Source organism: Euleptes europaea, chromosome 17 (genome assembly GCF_029931775.1).
Source record: "Euleptes europaea isolate rEulEur1 chromosome 17, rEulEur1.hap1, whole genome shotgun sequence".
Lineage (NCBI taxonomy): Eukaryota > Metazoa > Chordata > Lepidosauria > Squamata > Sphaerodactylidae > Euleptes > Euleptes europaea.
This window is the reverse complement of record NC_079328.1, coordinates 14,147,017-14,153,016: the sequence shown is the minus strand read 5'-3', so window position 1 is coordinate 14,153,016 and position 6,000 is coordinate 14,147,017.

Here is a 6,000-nt window from a genome sequence, read left to right as displayed (position 1 = left end):
ATCCTTCTCCACACAAAGGGAATTTCTCCATGCCCCTGTTCATCTCAGCCCAGGATCTCTAGAAAAGAGCTCGAGGAGGTGTGCTATATATAAAGGGCCCCATGCAGCGTCTAAGATCGCTCTCGGGAGGGAAGAGAGCTTTTTGCTGTCGGACACTGAGGCTGAACCACTGAAGACTAACAAATTATCTCTAATAATGTTCCACACACCTGCATGTCTGTTTGCCTTCCTTCTGAACCTCTTTTCCAGTGAGTGGAGAGAGACCGTGGGAAAGCTAGCAGGAATTTGAAGTTTAGATTTGCATTCTCCCAGTTTGGTAAAGGTGCTGCTTCTTACACTTTCTCCTCATAATTGCATCCAGGAATATCAATATCTCTGTCTTTTGAGAAGCCGCAGGGAAACGAGATCCACAAGCCTTCGTTTCAGCCTACGTGGGAGTGAAAAAGAGGTTCCGGGTCTCCTGCCCAGCAATCTCTCTCTCTCTCTCCTTCCCCTCTCTTCTCCCAAAATCTACTCACCTGTCTCTCTGGGTGACTGCTCCTGCTACCAGATAGTCAATTTCTAGGGTCTGATCCCCCTTGGAAACTAGCCCCCAGGTACCTTCTGTTGCTTTGCCACTTCCAGGCTCCACCTAGTTTTTGCATCTCCTGCTTCACTCACTAGGGTTGCCAACCTCCAAGTACTAGCTGGAGATCTCCTGCTATTACGACTGATCTCCAGCCGATAGAGATCAGTTCCCCTGGATAAAATGGCCACTTTGGCAATTGGACTCTATAACAATGAAGTCCCTCCCCTCCCCAACTCCCGGCCTCCTCAGGCTCCACCCCAAAAACCTCCCACCGGTGATGAAGAGGGACCTGGCAACCCTATCACTCACTCTAGCTACTGTGGAAACTAGCTCAGTCACTCACATACTCAGAGAGTGAATGAATTAACTGCCACAGCTTGGTGTAGTGGTTAAGAGCAGTGGTTTAGAGTGGTGGACTCTGATCTGGAGAACTGGGTTTGATTCCCCACTCCTCCACAAGAGCGGTGGAGGCTAATCTGGTGAACTGGATTTGTTTTCCCACTCCTAAACATGAAGCCAGCTGGGTGACCTTGAGCTAGTCACAATTCTCTCACAGCTCTCTCAGCCCCACCTACCTCACAAGGTGTCTGTTGTGGGGAGGGGAAGGGAAGGTGATTGGAAGCCAGTTTGATTCTTCCTTAAGCAGTAGAGAAAGTCGGCATATAAAAACCAACTCTTCTTCTTCTACCCTTCTGCTTACTACTCCGGGGTAAACGTAACTGAATATGGCTTAATGTGGTCTCAGAGTTCAAATTAATAATAAGTTTAATAAGGAAAACAAGTGCAGACATCATTTGAAAACACAACAGACAACCAATGATAAAGGAACAGGCAATAAAACTGCAGTCCTATGTCCTATTTGAACGAAATTTAAGATAGGCTATTCATTCTTTGACCTAGATAGCTCATGATAGCCTGATTTTGTCAGATCTCAGAAGCTAAACAGGGTCGGCCCTGGTTAGTATTTGGATGGGAGACCACCAAGGAATACCAGGGTTGCTGTGCAGAGGAAGGCATTGGCAAACCACCTCTGTTCGTCTCTTGCCATGAAAACCCCAAAAGGGGTCGCCATAAGTGAGCTGCGACTTGACGGCACTTCCCACACACACACACATTAATTCTTGGAGCGACAGGCATGCTGAAATCATCCTTTACCTGGTTCTGTGGTTTGGGGCTGTACCCATTTGGTCTCACCCCGATGTGCTCAAGATGGAATTCAGATTAACATGGAGTGGCTTGCAGCCAAAATAGCAAAATGGCCAGGAGATATCCTTCCAGCGTGAGCCAACAATGGTGTTGTGGTTAAGAGCGGCGGCCTCTAATCTGGAGAGCTGGGTTTGATTCCCCGCTCCTTCACATGAGTGGTGGACTCTAATCTGGAGAACCAGGTTTGATTCCCCGCTCCTCCACATGAAGCCTGCTGGATGACCTTGGGCTGGTCACAGTTCTCTCCGAACTCTCTCAGCCCCACCTACCTCACAAGGTGGCAGTTGTGGAGGGGAGGTAATTGTAAGCTGCTTTGTGACTCCTTACGGTTAGGGTTGCCAGGTGCCTGCTGGTGGAGGGCAAACCCCCGGCAATTTACCCCTCTACCTGCCGACCACCTGAGGGTCGGCAGGCAAACGTGCACGCGCATGTGCATGCCGCGCACACGCCACTTCTGGTTTACAACGGTAAAGGACCGCTATACCACTCAAAGTAAGAGGTATAAGCCCCCTTGCGATGCGGCACTTCTGGTTCTAAACCGGAAATGACGCACGTGCGTTGGTGCGGTCACACACACACATTCCCAATATCAGCAGAATAGCCTCCCTCCGGAGGAGAGGAGGGACCTGGCAACCCTACTTACAGGAGAGAAAAGTGGGTATAAAAACCAACTCTTTTTCTTCATCGTCCTCATGTCTAGGAGCGTTATAGTTTCCCTTACCCCTCTCTTTGCAGACCCACTTTCTTTTCCTGTCCCCAACAGGAAATTTGTCCTTTCCTTTAGGCCTCCCAAGCTGTGTAGCTCAGGTGTGCCCTGGCTATTGTCTTTCTCCTGGCTAGGGCCATTTGCATTTCTATGGCACTGGATGACTTCCTGCCTGGGGTATGAGTCCTACCCACCCTGCTTTCTCCTTCCCTCCTGCTAGCCAGCAAAAGGCACTTTTAAAACTCTCAGGTCCCGTAGAGAGCACCCCTAATTATGAGAAACCTTCTTACGCATTTTTGTGCACGCACATTCTGGAGTGGGAGACATTTCCCCACAGAAGGCACCGAATGTGTGTTAACATTACAGAAATCCGTACTTTCATCTCAGCCCTATTTGCATGCCTAGCAACCAACACATCCTATACCAGAGGAAAGGGGGGAAATACCGCCACATTCAACATTTCTGGAAGCTAAGGATCAAGGGATATACAGAGGTGAGTAACGATCATTACAACAATTGTCTGGGGACGCAACTGACCAGGGCAATTCCAGTCAATCTCAAAAGCACAGGACAGCACACATCACCTATCACCATGTTTCCACATACATTTTTCTCACCCAGTGGTGGGCATCTTACTAATATGGCCACAGGGGTGGCCTGCAGTTGAGTAGGCCGTTTAGAAGAACAGAGGAATCCAAGCAACTGCAGAGATATTTGAGTCAGCAAGAGCTGCAGCCAGCTTTTCTGCAGCTTCCTTAGAGAGGCGTTTTGTAAATCTCAGTAGAATCCATGAAAGCCAAATCGGTTTTCTTCTTAGTAAAAAAAAAAACATGCATATTTACACTACAGATGTTCATTATCAAAATACAACAACATGAGAAAAAGTTTTTTTATTATTATTTAACAAAAGGCCCTCGGTTCCATCTGGCACTCAAGGCTGAATCTCGCTGGGGTGGAGCTGGCATCAGAAGTCTGCGATTGCATCAGATCCACATCCTGCCTCATTATCTGCAAGTGGAATGAGGAGGCAGCTGTCTTCTGAAGAGAGCGATGGCTGCGGCCTCAGCCGGACTGGCGATCAGTGCCATTGTCTACCCTTTGGGTCAAATTTCCAGTCGTGCCAGCTTGAGCCTCCCCTCTGCTAAGTGCCTCGTGAGCCGGATAGGATATAGGGTTGCCAACCTTCCTGTACTAGCTGGAGATCTCCTGCTGTTACAGCTGATCTCCAGCTGATAGAGATCACCTGGAGAAAATGGCCGCTTTGGCAATCGGACTCTATGGCATTGAAGTCCCTCCCCTTTCCAAACCCCGCACTCCTCAGGCTCCACCCTGAAGACCTCCCACCAGTGGCAAAGAGGGACCTGGCAACTCTAATAGGATATCACATGCAGCAGGCGAGGCCACAAACTTTGTGGTGAATACATTCGACTGGAAACACACACTGGAACGGCTGTCAACCTTCAGTTAGGGTTGCCAGGTCCCTCTTCACCACCAGCGAGAGGTTTTGGAGGCCATTGGTGGGAGGTTTTTGGGGAAGAGCCTGAGGAGGGTGGGGTTTGGAGAGGGGAGGGACTTCAATGCCATAGAGTCCAATCGCCAGCATGGCCATTTTCTCCAGGTGAACTGATCTCTATCGGCTGGAGATCAGTTGCAATCGCAGAAGATCTCCAGCTAGTACCTGGAGGTTGGCAACCCTACCTACAGGTGGTGGCTGGAGATCTCAGTTCACCTGGAGAAAATGACAACTTTGGAAGGTTAACTCTATGGCATTACACCCCACTGAAGTCCCTCCCTTCCCCAAACCCTGCCCTCCTCAGGCTCCCCCCCCCCTCAAATCTCCAGGTATTTCCCAACCTAGAGCTGGCAATCCTACCTATAAGCCAAAAATCAGATCTGTTCACATTCTACCTAGAATGGATTTGCAGCTGCACAGGATCTGTAATGGTGGTGTATCATGTCTTTGTTTTTCTTTGCCTTTCAGGGGCTTTTGCATCTGTGAAAAAGGCAACATGGTTCTGCCCATGGTCATGCATGGTCGGATCAAATGATGTGAGACTGGAGCTATGCCTCCTGCAAGGCTATGCGAAAATACACATGTGCAAAATAATGTTGATAACACAGACATAATTGAACCCCAAACAGAAAAATTGCAGCATGTTCTATTAATCATTATCAACAAAGCTCCCTTTCCCCTATAATATCTGCCAATACAATACAAACCCCCTGCACCAAAGCAATCGTGCTTCCTGTCCCTGTGCACCATGAAAGTAATTGGCCCTTTCAACATTTCCTCATTTCAGGTCCACTGGACAATAATAACCACTTGATGAGTGAAAGATGGCAAATTCCTGACAAAACGGTGAGCTGGCAGTCAGGTAGATCCACTCCTCAGGTCACGGCCTACTTATGGTGTGGAAAAAGGGAACCCTTTGCACAAACAACAGGCAAGGATGAGAACATTCTTATGGCACATTGCTAATGTTGCTGCGCTCAGAAGCTTTCCAAGTATATTCAGGGCACAAACACCACTCCAACTGGGGATCAAAGGCCAATACACTCCAGCCAAGAGAATGAACAAGAGAGAGAGGGACCCCCTGCTTTAAATTGACTGCTGCAAATGTGTCTGTGTCCCCCCATAAGCACCTACCACGTATTGATTTAATAACCCTGTTGTGATGAAGAAGGGGGAAGGGCCGTAGCTCAGTGGTAGAGCATCTGCTTGGCGTGCAGAAGGTCCCAGGTTCAATCCCCGGAATCTCCAGGTAAAGGGACTAGATGAGTAGGTGATGTGAAAGACCCCTGCCTGAGACATTGGAGAGCTGCTGCCAGTCTGAGTAGACAATAGTGACTTTGATGGACCAAGGGTCTGATTCAGTATAAGGCAGCTTCATGTGTTCAAGAAAGGCAGGATGTCCTGATTAACACACAAAAGGCCCTGGCCCCCAGATAAACAACCTATTAACCTGAGAAGCATACTATAAAATCCTCTGTTTAGAAGCAGAGAGGAGATAGTTGCCGGCTTATGGAGACAGATAGTCCGGCAAGTGATAACCATTTGCCCACCTGCCACAGGCAGGAGGATTTGGGGTGGAGCCTGAAGAGGGTGGGGTTTGAAGAAGGGAGGGACTTCATTGCCAGAGAGTCCAATGGCCAAAGCGGCCATTTCCTCCAATGAACTGATCTCTATCAGCTGGAGATCAGTTGTAATAGCAGAAGATCTCCAGCTGGTACCTGGAGGGTGGCAACCCTATGTTTCACCCATATGTAGCGTGGAAGTATAAGAGATCAAACTGCATAGATCACCTTTCTGAAAACACATGTAGTGAAATCCCTCTGTTGATATTGTCTCCCATGTACAGGGTTTCTAAAAGAGCGCACCCCAGCAATCTGTCTGCAATAAATGCAAGAATTACAAGAAAAATGACCTTTCAGAAGGCTCCTAGACCTACACTATATCTATTTCAAGAGGTATTGCTATAGAGCAAAAAGGCTTTCATATTCTTATCCTCTTATGGGCTAT